Here is a 15483-nt window from a genome sequence, read left to right on the forward strand (position 1 = left end):
TGGAGCCTTAAAGCAGACCTTGCCCAAACCCCAACATCTAGAGGCCTCCTTAGACAGCCAAAGTTGAGGGGAGAAAGGAGGGTTAGGCTTTGCGGAATTCAAGTGCTGGGAGAGGGCTGGGGCCCAGGGTTCTCCTGCTCCACTGGCTCTCCCGCTCCACTGGCTCTCCCATCTTCAAATTTGTCAGTTAAGACAGTAGCTATCATGCATGTTTTGCTTTCTGCCAGCAAGATGAGGAAAGAGTGAGTACTGAATTCAGCTTTACCCTTCCCCACCAGGAGATCCTGCCCTCGCTGCTCCTTATAAGAGCAGTGCTCAAGAACATGAGGTATGAATCTAGACAGACCTACATTCAAATTCTTGCTCTGCCACTTACTAACTACATGACCTTAAAAAAGTGCTTGCTTCTTTCTCTGTGCCACAGTTTTCCCATCAGTAAACTGAAGATGATAGTGCTTTTTCATAGTATCATCACAAGACAGCATTTACAAATTGCTCAGCTTGGGCTTGGCACATGGCATTCACAGGGCCTAGGACAGCACCTCGCAATACAGATGCTCAATATCTTTTTAACAAACCAAATCAAGAGGCAAAACTCCAGCTGAATGCTTGTTGAGAGGATGAACAATGACCACACCAACTTCACATGTACTCATTTTGAGGACTTTTCAGGTATGTTACTAAATGCTGAAGCAACCTTGTCCCTGGCCAATAATGGGACTCCCCCAGAGGTGAGGATCAGATCCAGGTTTCATTTCATATTTATTGAGGACTTACTACATGCCAGACACTTTGGCCTAGGGAAAATCTATTTCTCAGACTTGACAGTCTCCTGAGGCAGTGGATGCTGGCTTCCACATTATGCATCCCAAATGCCAAATTTCCAGACGCATGAGAGCAGGCTGCTTTATTTAGACAGCAAACAAAACTTTTGGTTAGAGGTTTTGAAAATAATGCCATTAATTTTTCTTTCCTCCTAGCTATTTTCCATTCTTATGTAATGTGTGTTCTACAAAGCTCTAGCCAAGCCAGGAAGCAGAAGGTAGCAGCCAGCACACATCTAATGTACTTGGAACCAAGGGGCCAAGGCTCTATACCAGGTGGCTCTGGACTTGCTACATGGTTTCACTCCATCCATTTACAGCAAAATAAAGAGTGCAGGTGAGTTCAAAACCCACCAAATGTAGTTACAAACAGTCTTCATTTAGGTGGAGGCCTAAGTAAAGGACACTGCTGACAATTTGGAGAATAGGCTTAATTGGCTAATATTTCCTAGGAGAGGGGAAATTTGAGTCTAGGGGTTCTGCTTTCAACTAAGAATCTTTCACTGTGGTCCATTTTTCTGGCTCTCTCCTTTGGCATGTTATTCTCTCTTTGGAGCAAGTGTCTGCAGGTGGCTTTCTAACCAAAGGGATGATAGATCTCTACTGGAAGTTCATTACATAGGATAGTATTAAAAATCCAATGGGCTTCTTCCCTGACCAGAAGTGCTTCTATCTGCTAAAGAAAGGGAAGGCAGAACAAGCTAGAATTTTTCCACCACTTTTTTCTACTCCCTTATACTCAAGTTAACGTAACATTCAATATGCCACAACTGTCAGATTGAATGCATCCCTATTAACTGGTAGTACTTTTGCTTATACTCTCAACTTTTGCAGACAGATATTGATTCCTATGTTTAATTGAATAATACATTTTAATAATTGTTCTTTTCTGAGCAGGATCCGTGAAACACCCAGTTCAATAGTTTTTAATTCAGTATAAAGTGTCTCTTGATACTTTTATGAATCTTTCAATACAAATGAGAGGCTGCAATTAGCATAAATAGCTGGAGAACACACAGTAAGCTTCATCTTTACACGGCACCGACTTGAATGTTAATCACTTCAGCTGAAGTGAGAAGGGATAAATGGCATTCTTTGATGCTGAGGTGCATTTTGAAACAAAATCACTTTGTTTCTTTGGTTCATTCACAAATAATTAGAAAACCTGGCCTAAACTTGTCCTCTAAGAAGAAAAAGTGGAGAAGTGAATATTCTCAGGTGCGGGTCCCTCCAGAAACACTGGAACTTTCAGCGGTGCCTCCTGCAAACTGACGATGAAAGCAGAAGAGAACCCTAAATGTTCATCTGTACAACAGGCATCAGGAGAATCAATGCAGAGAGAAATGAGTAAAATATTTGCTTAAAAAAATAGTCAAACAAAGGCAGAACAAAGGCTAAACATTACTGTGCTATGCTACCTCTTCCTTATAGAGAGATGTCTTGGGACCCACTGGCCAACCATCTTTCGAACTATTTATTGCCTAAAGGGGTATATCACGTGTCTGGAGGCCCCAGTTGAAAATCAGACATTGTAAAATGGGCTGCAATACCCAATTGCAATTGTCAACCCCTCTTCTTTTATTTCTCCATTGCTAGTCAGTCTCCAGGTAGCATCAGTGATTCTTTTTAAGGCTTTTGCTACTAGTCCATCTCAACACCCACTGCTCCACAAGCTCTGTGTCCTCATGGATCCCATATAACACCTTGTCTTCCGCTCCTCCAGTCTCACTCCAGTCACGCTTCATTGTCTAATTCCCTACTTAGTATACAAGAGCTTGGCTATAACAGTAAGTCTGTGAATTGGACATATCTAGATTGGAACCCGGAGGCCCTCCACTTTCCAGGTGTATGAACTTAGACAAATCACTCGCTTCCTGGAACTCCTGTCTACTCACCTGCAACATTAGCATCATGATGAATAGCCCTTCCTGGGTGGCTGTGAGAATTAGAATAACATATGTGAAACCCAGTCAAATACTCAAATGACTAGCTGCTCATGCATGCCAATGTCATCAGAAGAATGCCCAAAACAGTCTTTCACCTGAGATGTGAGTTTTATTTTTCGATCTTTGTGAAGTCTTAAAAAGCAGGGCCTTGGAAGTACTTCCTCTTCTTTATTCTACTCATCACTAGGCTTCTCACCAGGACTTGGACTCCAACTGCAGCTGTCATGGCCATTTTACATGGCTACTCCCTTTCAGACACTGAAGGGCAGCAGCCCTCTAGGAAACTGCGTTAATTTCCTCCCTTCTCTCCAGGGCTCCTATGTCCCTTTAGTTTTTTTTTTGCTACATTCTCCTCCAATCCATAGCTCCTCACTTAAGTAGTGGATGTGAGGGAAATACTGGGGGTTGGGGTGTCCCTCAATATAGAGAGGGAAAAAACATCTCATGATATTCAGCGATTTTGCACAATTGAGACAAGTCTTAGCACATTTCCTGTGTGTTATTAAGCTAAAGGCTCTGTATTTGTTTCCCACTGCTATAATAAATTCATATAGCAGTCCAAAAAAAAAAAAAAACTACACATTTATGATTATACAGTTCTGTTGATTAGAAGTCCTATATGGGTCTCACCAGACTAAAGTTAAGGTATTGGCAGGTATTGCAGTCCTTTCTAGAGGCTGTTAGGGAGACCCTGTTTCTCTGCCTTCTTCAGCTTTGGGAGGCACCTCACATTCCATGATCCATGTCCCCCTTTACTCTTTCTTCAGAGCCAGCATGTTGCCTCTCTCAGCCCATTCTTCCATAGTCACATCTGCATCTGACTCTCCTCTTCTGCTTCCCAATTCCACTTTTAAGGAGGCTGTGACTTCACTGGGCCCATTTGGCTAATCTCCTTGCCTTAAAGTCAGCCGATTAAGAGCCTTAATGACATCTTAGTAACCTCAATTCCTCTTTGCCATGTAATCTGACATATTTTGAGGTTCCATGGATTCAGAGGTGGCCATCTTTGGGAGGCCTTTATTCTGACCACCGAAGTCTCCATTTCTCCTACCTTGGCTGGCATTTCCAAATACCCTCTTTTTACATCTTATTTCAGTAAATTCCATACTTCATTAAAAGAGATTAATGTATGAGGCCTTAGGAAAAGGGGTAGGGGCTAAACATCTCTACATGTATCTGATGAACTTAGATTACCTTATACAAAGAAGTTCAAGAAATGTTAGTCTCCTCCCTTCTCAATAGAAAAGCAGCATTCTATTTACTACTCGAAATGGGCTTGCTTTCCTGGTCCAGCATTCATGGGACTCTACTGTCTGCTTCAATCTGCTTATACCTGTCATCTCTTCCTGGCATACTCATAGTCCTCAAATGTCATTCAAGCACATGAAATCCTTTAAGAATCCATTCTCTTTGTCTGGCGTGGTACTAAATGCAGATGAGGTACATTTAGCCCAACCTTCTCAAAGGTGTTAGATTTGAGTGGAGCAGTTTTTCGAGTGGAGCCAGTTTGCCATCTTTTTCTACCTGGCAATCTGCAATTCCACGGCTGGTTCCCTGGCATCTTCTCAAGTCGTTTCCTTCTCCTGGTGCATTAATCCATCTTAACTCTTTTGAGAAGCTTGCCTGTCAAGAAGCCACCCCTTCCCAACCTGCAGGGAACTCTTCTCTCTGATAATTCAGAACATATATAAAGCCATACTCATCATTGGATACAGTTTTTAAACAGCCTTGGGATGTCTCCTGAGTCACTGCATAATTATCTCATTTTTCCCAACCAAAGTGTAGATTCCTCAAGGGGAGTCACTATGTCTTTAATCTTTTTGTATTTCTCACATCAGGGAGTGGGTGTCAAGATGTGGAAGTGGGGTGATAAGGCTTTGTTTTAAACAAAAACTGCAGAATTGCCTTGAAAAAGCAATAAAATTGTTTGCTGGTCACCCATATATCCTGTTCTCCTCCTTCTGGAAATATGAGGAATTGCATTTCCCAGCCCCATGGAAATTAAGTGTGACCATGTCATTCATTTTCCCTAATGAAATGTGAGCAGAAGTGGCACAGTCACTTTCCAGAAAGCTCTGTTAGTGAATAATATACCCATTTTGTCCCCTACCATGGTGACTACAGTTAGATGTCAAGGTTCCAGGAGCCAGTGTGCTGGAATGAGGGAGCAGGAGTGAGCCCCAACTGAACTGAGACATACATGGAGAAGTGAAAATTAAAACCACATCGCTATATGACATCTAGTTTTCTTTTAATAGATTTTATTTTTAGAACATATTTGTAGAAAAATTGAGAAGATAGTACCGAGTGCCCATATACCACCCAGCATGCAGTTTCCCCTATTATTAACATCTCACAATAGAGTGGTACATTTGTTGCAATTACCAAACAAATATTGATACATTAACTAACGTTCATAATTTATTCATATTTTCTTAGTTTTTACCTAGTATTCTTTTTCTGTTTCATAATCTCATCCAGGATACAATACCTTCAGTTGTTACTCTCCTTTAGGCTCCTCTTGGCTGTGACAATTTCTGAGTTTCCTTATTTTTGATGACTTCAATAATTTTGAGTATTGGCCTGGTATACTATTGCATGCCCCTGTACTGAAATTTGTCTGATGTTTTTCTTATGATTATGCTGGAGTTGTATATTTTAGGGAGGAAGAGAGAAAGTACTATTCTCATTATGTCAAGGATATATGTGACCCACACGATGTCACTATTGATGTTGACCTTGACCACCAGACTAAAGTAGTTATTTTTCAGGTTTCCTTACTGTAACATTACTCTTCACTTAGCCCCTTTTCCATATTGTTCTCTTCGGAAAGAGGTCACTGTGCATAGCCCACGCTTACAGAGTGGGGACTTACGTTTCTTCTCTGTAGGGTACACTATCTACATAAATTATTTGGAATAAGTCTATCATGAGCAATTTATCTCTTCTCCATTTGCATGTTTTCTTCAACTTTTATTTTAACTTCTGGGGTACATGTGTAGGATGTGAAGGTTTATTACATAGGTAAACCTGTGCTATGGTGGTATGCTACACAGATCAACCCATCACCTAAGTATTAAGCCCAGCATCCATTAGCTTTTATTCCTGATTCTCTCCTTCCTCCTGTTCCTGCAACAGGCCTCAGTGGTATTATTTCTGTACCATGTGTCCATGTGTTCTCATTGTCCAGCTCCCACTTACAAAAAGGAACATGTAATATTTGGTTTTCTGTTCCTGCATTAATTTGCTGAGGATAACAGCTTCTAGCTCCATCCATGTCCCTGCAAAGATGTCCCTGCAAAGGATACGATCTCATTCCTTTTTATGGCTACATCGTATTCCATGGTGTATATGAAATTTTCTTTATCCAGTCTATCATTGATGGACATTTGGGTTGATTCCATATCTCTGCTATTGTGAATAGTGCTGCAATGAACATATGCATGCATGTGTCTTTAAACAGAATAATTTGTATTCCTTTTGGTATATACCCTATAATGGGATTGCTGAGTCAAAAGGTATCTCAACCTTTTGACTCTAGGTCTCTAGGTCTTTGAGAAATCACCATACTGTCTTCCCCAATGGCTGAACTAATTTACACCCTCACAACAGGGTAAAAACCTTCCTTTTTCTCTGCAACCTCAACAGCATGTTATTTGACTTTTTAATAATGGCCATTCTGACTGGCATGAGATGGTATCTCATTGTGATTTTGGTTTACGTTTCTTTAACGATCGGTGACGTTGAGATTTTTTTTCATGTTTGCTGGCCACATGAATGTCTTCTTTTGAAAAGTGTCTGTTCATCTTCCATTTGTTAATTTAACTATTTATATCAGAATGGACTCATGGATATTTATTATACACTTCAGGTTATAATCCAATATTGTCTTCTTTATTTTGTTGCTCAGATTTGTTCTGCTTTGTGAATTGTATGCTCTATCAGTTGGCTCTTGTGCTCCTTTGACATATTCCTATTATTTTGTTTTTCTGAGCAGTTTCTTACTTTCTTGAACTATAAGATGTTCTAGGATTAGCTTGCACATTTCTTGCCTTAGTACTAGAGTCATCTATTTCTCCAAAAAGCCCTAGTTTCTTTTATTGGAGACTGGCATTAGAAACCAAAATCTGGGTGCTAGGATTGTTCTTTGCTACTGGGTGCCATTTGTTTTAGGTTCTCCCATTGGACACAACCAAGAAATATATGTGTATATACTAATTCATGTATACACATGAATATGAAAAAGATTTCTCTGTTCAACTATCTGTATCTATACTAATCTAAACATGAGTTCTTACTGATGTCTCTAACTGTAATCCATTACCACATGGATCATTCTAGTCTCTGCCCCTTGCTTATTTGTAAATTTCCACTCCAACAGCGAGGAACCTGGCTCCCACCATCTGCCATCCATTTACTTACTTATTCAACTAAATATGTCAAGCGGTATCAGAATTCACAGACCATACTCCCATGGGAAATAGCTGTCCACTAGAGTACAGTGCTTATGTGCAGTTCCTTTTGCCTTTGGTTTTATAGACATTGCTAATTTCCAAACTCACTTGTTCAGCCACCCACCTCTTTCAATGGAATTGTGTAATACACTTAAATCTCTTGTCACAGTATGCATTCCTTCCCGACATCTTGAAGTTGTTTTTAATCCATACTGATACAACATTCTAGTTCTCATTATGATTTGCCAGCTCATGACAGTGGTTATTGCATATATCCATTTTTTAAATACACTTTCGAGTTTGCTTAAAAGGCATGATTTTGCTGCCTCATGTGTCACTCTAAGAGCACAGGTAAATCCAACTTTACACTAGGAATGTTCAATTCTATACCAAATCTTCTTCCTCAAAAACATAAAAGAGTACATGGACTTTGAGCATTAATACCTATCACATCTAGATCATATGGCCCTTTTAGGCCTGGGAACAGATAAAATCCTGCCCTGATTTTCCCTTGTCCACAAACCATTTTAGAAGATCACAGAAGAACTGAGTCTTGACCATATCCCCGAGGTTTGGGGATTAGCAAATTTGAACTCACTGGGGTAATAAAGAGGTCAACAAGAGCCACTGACTACCATATTGCTAGTACTACACTGTGCCTGTATTCTCAGCTAGGCTGTTCCTCAGCTGCCAAGCCTTACCTCATGACCATGCTCTTAGGAATTACAATTGCTTTTTCAATCTTGTTTTTTTAGAAGAGACTTAATAGTATTCTGACTGTGACCTTGGAAAATCCAAAATTTAAGGGGAGGGAGCTATAGAAAACTGGCTTCTCACATACTCAAGATAGAGCTTAGTTATTTTAAAAATGAGTTTGAACGATCACTAGGTTGTAGGAGTCTAGGTTATGCTGACAAATTTCAGAAACATAACTTCAAAAAATGATGTTGTATCTTGGCCTCAGCTCCTCAGAGCTAAACTTGACTTTCATTACATCTGGATGCTGCATTCAGATATGGGGTGGTCCTGCCTGCTTGAGCTAATTTGAATGGCACATACAAGGAAACTTTTCACCTGCTTTTTAAATGGTGGTAGAGAATTATGTTTCTAAGTAGCAGCAAATCCCTTGTCAAAAAAAAATTGATTTAAAACCTCAGGGAGTTGTTAGCACTGAGTAATTAATAATAAGAAAATGTTCGCAGATTAACAGGAATGCTAAGATTGCCTGACACAAAACAGGTAGAAGCACACATAAAAAACATGGATATGTACACTATAAAGAGGTAAGAACTCTTTCTCAGGGTACCTGTTCTTACTTAGAAGGTACACATTTAGGAGTATTTTTAAATTATGAAATAGTTTTATATTACACTCAGTGCTCATAAACACTCACATTTAGGAAGCTTCAGTAAGTATAAACTGGTACATAAATGGCCTATTTGGATTTTCTGGGTTTTGTTTTTGTGTTTGTTTTTTTTTTTTTTTTTGCTTATTTTTCAAACTTGGGTTACCAAAAAATCACCACATGACTGCATCCTCCAGTAAAGGAAAGTATTACCCATAACTCCAACCTGAAAGAAAAGTGTGTGCTCCCAGGAGCCACATACTAGGAGGCTTCTAGTCTTGTAGGGAGAATACTAGTGTACACATATCAAAGCACTGAGCTACATTGCAAGCAGGAGACGATACATCAAATACAATTTTGAAAATGTAATGTGTCAATTTAAAACTGCCATTCACAGAGTGGTTAGAAAACCAATTTTCAGAGGAGCAGGTCAGAAGTGGTAAACAAATTCCCACAGCTAAGAAGTTGCCGATGTAAATTGCCTGAAATGAAAGATATTTATTCACTACCACAGAGGGCTGAAAAAAATTAATTTAGGGAAGTTTTTTTCACCTTCCCTAGAGTACGCAATTCTTAAATAAATAATCAATAGCTGACTTGAGCCAAACAGAAGGACTTGTCCAAGATCAGGCAGGTAATTACTTACAGTGATGGGCTGAAGAAGTAAGGCAGCGAGGGACACACTGGCCTTAATCATGGCTTTAAACCATTTCTCCCTTTCTAGTCGCATCATTTGAAAAATCACTGAACTTTGTCTACTGGGAAATTCATAGATCAGGGTACATGTTTCAGATGCCTCCATTTTCAGAGCCACCCCCAGAGCAGGTGGAAAGAATGACTAATGGGAAGTAGTATCATTTTATGCCTTTTAAGAGATACTGGAGTTACTGGTTAGCTGGGAGAGCCTGAGTGAATGGGGGTTTGGGGGAGGTGCATGAGATATGAGTAATTTGGGCTTGAAAATATCTGTTCAGCTCCCTGGTGAGAATTGAGCAGAGAACATTTGTTTCTTTTAGTTCTCAGAACAAAATGCCCACAGCTGGTGCAGAAACTTTCCGCCTCTACAAGCCTGGCCAACATGAAAAGGCTAATGTGGAATAAGTCTGGGACTTCAGCCCTGGAAGTTCCTTTATTTTTTTTTCCCAAGGGTGACTGAGTCACAGGCCTATGGAAGAAAATGGCAGCATGGTACTGCAAAACAGAAGAAACGCTGACGTGCAGAGACTGACCTCACAAATTCCACTTTTAGAAATCTAGGAATCATTGCTCAAATATGTAAGCATAGCCATCATTAAAATACTAAGCAATCTAATTTCCATCACCAGGGAGACTGGCTAAATAAAAAAAAAATATTTTACAGCCATAAAAAACAAAAAGGTAGATGTATGTGAGTTATATGGGATGATTTGCAAGATAAATTATTAAGTGGGAAAAAAAGCTAGAAAACAGCACATGATGTATAGTCTGTTTCCATTTTGGGGGGAAAGTATGTATTTGTAAATATTTTATATATTATAATTATACAGACATATACAATTTCTGAAAAGCAACTATTTACTTGGAGAGGTAGGAATGGGAGTCATAACAATGGGGAGAGATATTTACATTTTTCTGTGTTTAATTTTTCTTCTTACTGCAAGCAAGTATTTGTAACAAAATTAAAATTCAGTTAATAAAAAGCTCCCCTTTTATGAAAGGAGGGCTTTAAAACCTCAGGGAGTTGTTAGCACTGAGTAATTAATAATGGAAATATAGCCCTTAGCTCTAATTCTTCTGTCATGGATGACCAATGAGAAATTTCTAAAATGCTCTCCTGAGGTTAAATGTGGGCTTTACCATTTACTAGTCATGTGGCCTTGGGTAAGCTCCTTCTGGGCTTTTCTGTCAGTGAAGAGGTTGGGCTCTTGACTTGAGATATGCAAAGAAGATGTTGCATCTGCTGACTTGGCTAAGGGTGTGGAAGAATAGTGAGGAAGCAGAGGAATTCAGGTATCTCTGTATCAAGAGTGGATTCAACCTCTCCTAGTCTATATATATGGAGCATCCATGTAAGTTATAGTCAATAGAAGGGTCCTGAGTTTAAAATATATTAAAAAATTTAATATCCTATGGATATCATGAATGTACATCCAACATTGATTGCCAATTACTCAGTGCTTGTGATATGTCAAGCACTGAACTAGCAACTTTATATGCAGCCTTTTATGAATTCTTACAATAATCCCACCACAAGGAGGTACTATTATCATTCCCATTTTACAGTTAAGGAGACATTAATAGCCTTTCTTTCCCTGACCTGTATCCCATCACAGGAAAGTTTTAAAGTGAAGATGGAGAACAAACTCAAGAGCTTCTGACACTCAAGTCTGTATACTTGATGACTATGAGATAGCTGCCCGGCATCTGAAGAACAGAAGGCATGTTCTCATCTACTCAGTCTTGTGTAACTCGTTAGAAGGCTCACTGGCTGAGAAGCGTGGAAAGGCAGATGCTTGGCCAGTGCTACTTACAGAGTGGCCTGGAGATGAACAGCATCACCTAGGAGCTTGGGAGAAACTCAGAACCATGGGCCCTACCCCAGGTCAACTCAGTCAGCATTTCTCGGGGTGGGCTCAGTTTTAGACCAGGGGTCTTCACCACTGCTAGAAAGGTCTTTAAAACTATTGGTGCTCAAGTCCCACCAAAGACCCGTTAACTTATAGATGCAGCCTGGGAGTATGTATTTGCAATAGCTGCCTAGACTATTCCAATGTGCAGTCAAAGTTGATAACCATTTTTCTGGACTGAAAACTTCAAAAACAGGTGGGTCTCAACCTTTAGTTGCACATTTAGATCAGCTGGGGAGCATTCAAAAATACTGATGCATGGGCCCCCAGAGATTTTGTTGGGGTGGCATGAACTTCAGGATTTCTTTTTTAAACATTCCCAAAGCAACTCAAACATACAGCCAGTCAAGAACTACTGTAAGAGATATGGGAAGGCCCAATAGGTACCTGGTTTCTGATTCTACCTGGCCCATCCCCAGCTGGAAGCAGTAGATGTCTAAGGCTAATGGCAAAGTACCCCACCAGCACCTGGGCACTCCAAGCAAACTCCTCAGCCTTAGCACTCTAAGATACCTACTTATCCACATGTTTACCACAATGTAGACCTGCTGCTGCATATCTGCTTCCTGCTGCCCCTCTCACACCCTCTGACCAGTAAAAATGAGTTACAGATATTGACACTTATTTAGCTGTAAGCTCAGAAATCTGAATAATCGCTCCCAGGGAACAGCTAAAATTGCAGCCTGTTGAGGAGAAGCTTGAAGGAAATAAACTCAGACTCTAAGTACTCCTGAGAAAATTATGCATTTTGGAGGAAAAACAATGCATCATACCTTTTAATGAACAGGATATATTCACTTGGGTCTCATGTTAATTTAGAGCTCATGCTAATCCTAGCTGAGGAGTCAAAATTTGCATTTATATGGAGGCTGAATACTCTTATCAAAAGGCATCTGTTCCAAAAGTTTATTTTTCTACAGAAAATGTATTGAAGTCATAATGATGCCACCAGTGGGCAAGGGTGCTACACAAAGCATGAGCTTCTAAACCATAGAGATCCGAGTTTGAGTCTGACCTCTACTTTTTGCTAGTTATGTAAACTATTCCATCTCTCTAAGGCACAACTTCCTCATCAGTAAAATGGGGATTTTTTTCCCACAGGTTGATTGTAATAATCAAATAGAATAATGTCCATAAATTCCTTAACACAGTGATTCAATTGCTATAGGCACCAAATTAATGTTTGCTTCCATCTCTTTCCTTGACCTGTTTTTTCAAACAGGAAATGAAATTGCTGTATTACCATTAAATAAAACCCATTCTGGTATCAGAATGGGCAGCTATCAGATGTCACCTAGACCAATCAAAGCTAAGATTCTATTTCTTGGAAACCTCGTAAATGCTCTAGGCTCTTTGTCAAGCAGAGACTACCATGGCTTACACTGGGGAGAATAAGCATCAGAAATTGAAAAGCAATGAGAGACTGAAAGCCATCCAAGAAGAAAGATGACTAAGGAATAAAAAGTAAAATATGAAACACAATTTCAACCATTTATCCATGAGCTTGACCAACCCAGGCATTCAGAAAAATATGTAGTTCAGTGTTTCTTTCTCAGTCCCAGATTCCCAGCCTTGGCCGTGAACTCTCTAATATCTTTCCTGCCCTCACCTCCCTTCTTACGTACTACTTTGTCAGAATATTCTCTCCCTAAGCAACTTGCTTTTAGAAGTAACTAAAACCTCATACATAGTATTAGATACATGTTAGCTACTACCATAGTTCTTTCCCCTCCTTGGTTTCAATTCTGCCCCAAATGAACCCTGCCATCCTCTAGCCTTCTTCTGGATAAGATGCAAAGGGCCAGGGTTTCAGGGGCGAGGCCGGGGGGAGGTTCAGGTAATTTAGTGGCCATAACTTTTCAATCAAACCTTTCTCCTTGGATCAAAACCCAAAGTATGAGTTGAAAGCCTTTGCAAAGCAGAATGAAGGTGTTTGGCTACAAGCAGAGAAGTGAGGTTGGGTAGATGAAGGGGGAAATAAAACTCGTCCGGTCAAGGAGGTTTCTGTTGATCCAGAGCCTTCAATTCACCACCATGTCGCTCAACCCTCTGCAGACCCTCACCTTACCCCTTTGTCTACTCCCTTCTGCACTAAAGGGATTCCTCCCTTGCCTGCTCTGCCATCACACATTCCTTGACCCCTTCCTCAACATCTGGCACCTCTTTCTCAGTCTTTATCTCCTGTTCCTCTTGCCCTGGCCATCCCTTGTATGCTATGCTCTCTTAGAAAAATAGAAGACACCTAAAGACATAAACTGAGACTCTGGTCCTCACCGATGATTTCAACGACAACATTTATAGGACTACTCACCCTCAAAGCCAGTCTCCATTCCATGATTCTCTCCTGAGCTCCATATCTCAATATCCAAATGCCTGCCTGACAGAGATACCTTGATTTCCCACCGAAACTGGAATTCAATGTGTCTAAAACTGAACCAGCATTTTCCCCAAATTTTGTTTTATCCTATCGTTTACATCTCAAGATGCCTCCAGTAATACAGTCACGCAAGTCAGAGACCATCCTTGACATTTTATTTTCTCATATTAATCATAAATACATCCTGATAACTTGATTTTTGTTTTCATTCATTCATTGGATAGCTCCAAAATCTGTCTGCTTCCTGTTGGGGAGGCCAGACATCTAATATTGAAAATTACTATTAATAAAATTCAGTTTATTTGTTCAATAAATATTTGTCGAAGTTTTGTTTCTTGGTAGATATTGCCCTAGGTTTTCCAATAGAGAAGAAAACAAAACAAACTCTGCCTTTGGGAAGCTCACAGACTAAAATAAGAGCGAAAGAAGAAGAAATGCATATATCAATGACTAAAATTCAAAGTTGACTATGATAACTATAATACATGCTAAGAAAAAAAAAAGTAACCTTAAAAATTTTTAGGCCAGGTGCAGTGGCTTACCCCCGTAATCCCAGCACTTTGGGAGGCTGAGGTGGGAGTTCAAAACCAACATTACCAACATGGAGAAACCCCGTCTCTACTAAAAATACAAAATTAGCCAGTCTTAGTGGGGGCATGCCTGTCGGTAATCCCAGCTACTTGGGAGGTTGAAGCAGAAGAATTGCTTGAACCTGGGAGGCAGAGGTTGCAGTGAGCCAAGATTGTGCCATTGCACTCAAGCCTGGGCAATAAGAGGGAAACTTCGTCTTAAAAAAAAAAAATTAGAAGATCTTATGGGGAGATGGAGTTTAAGCAGGAAATATAAGGATTAAAAATTATATCAAGAAGACACTACTTCCAACATTACTATGATTACTGGCTAATATTTATTACTCAATACCTTACCATGTGCAAGGTTCTGTGTTCCACAGGCTAGATACATTGTCTGCTTCAACTCTCACAAATGCCTAGTTTAATGCAGGCTGCAGTAAAATGATTTCCATTTTGCAGATGAAGAAACTGAAATTTATAAAGGTTGACTTGAGGCCACAGTCACACAGTCAGTAAACAGCAGGGGTTCAAACTCAGGTTCATTTTCTAATTACTATACCACATTGAGAATGACATGTCTAGCAGAATATAAAATAAATTCCACAGGAATGCCACAGAAGGCGGAGCTCAAGCTGCGTTCTCCACTAAGTCAGTGGCTTCTGAGCACCTTACGGCTGCTCCAAATTGAGACGTGTGCTATAAATGTAAAATACAGTTCATGTTTTTAAGACTTTGTATAAACAAAAGAATGCAAAATATCTCAATAATTTTTTTATGTCAATTGCATATTAAAATATTTTAAATATGTTGGGTTAAATAAAATATATTATTAAAATTAGTATCCCGTTTCTTTTTACTTTTTTGTGACTGCTATAAAATATTAAAATATGTATGTGGCACCTATTTGTGGCTTGTGTTGTATTTTTATTAGACAGTGCTGGGTGAGAGGCATTTGAAGAGTGGTAAGATGGCTATGTGTTGAACTATTTGATAAAGTATCAAAGAAAAATCAAGATCTGAACTGTGTTCTAAAAGATGAGTGGGGGGCTGTAGCAAGTTTTCAAGTGCAAAGAAGAGGTAAGGAAGAAAGACAACCTGATTTTTGTTGGGAAATAGAGTAGAGGTCAGCAAAAGCTAAAGTACAGAGTCTGTCCATGGTATCTGGACATAAATTACAACTCTCACTTAGAATGATGTGTATAAACAGGAAATAGCTTTTATCGAATCTTCATTAGAGGCCTATTGTAATTCTACTGGGAAAGGAAGTGAACTGTCAGTTTAAATAACTTTGGCATTTGGAGAATTGTTATTCTGTGAAAATATTAAATAAGGCAGGTCATCAGAAATTTGAGATTTCAA

Source organism: Sapajus apella, unplaced genomic scaffold (assembly GCF_009761245.1).
Source record: "Sapajus apella isolate SASKATOON/1434 unplaced genomic scaffold, GSC_monkey_1.0 scaffold13, whole genome shotgun sequence".
Classification (NCBI taxonomy): Eukaryota; Metazoa; Chordata; class Mammalia; order Primates; family Cebidae; genus Sapajus; species Sapajus apella.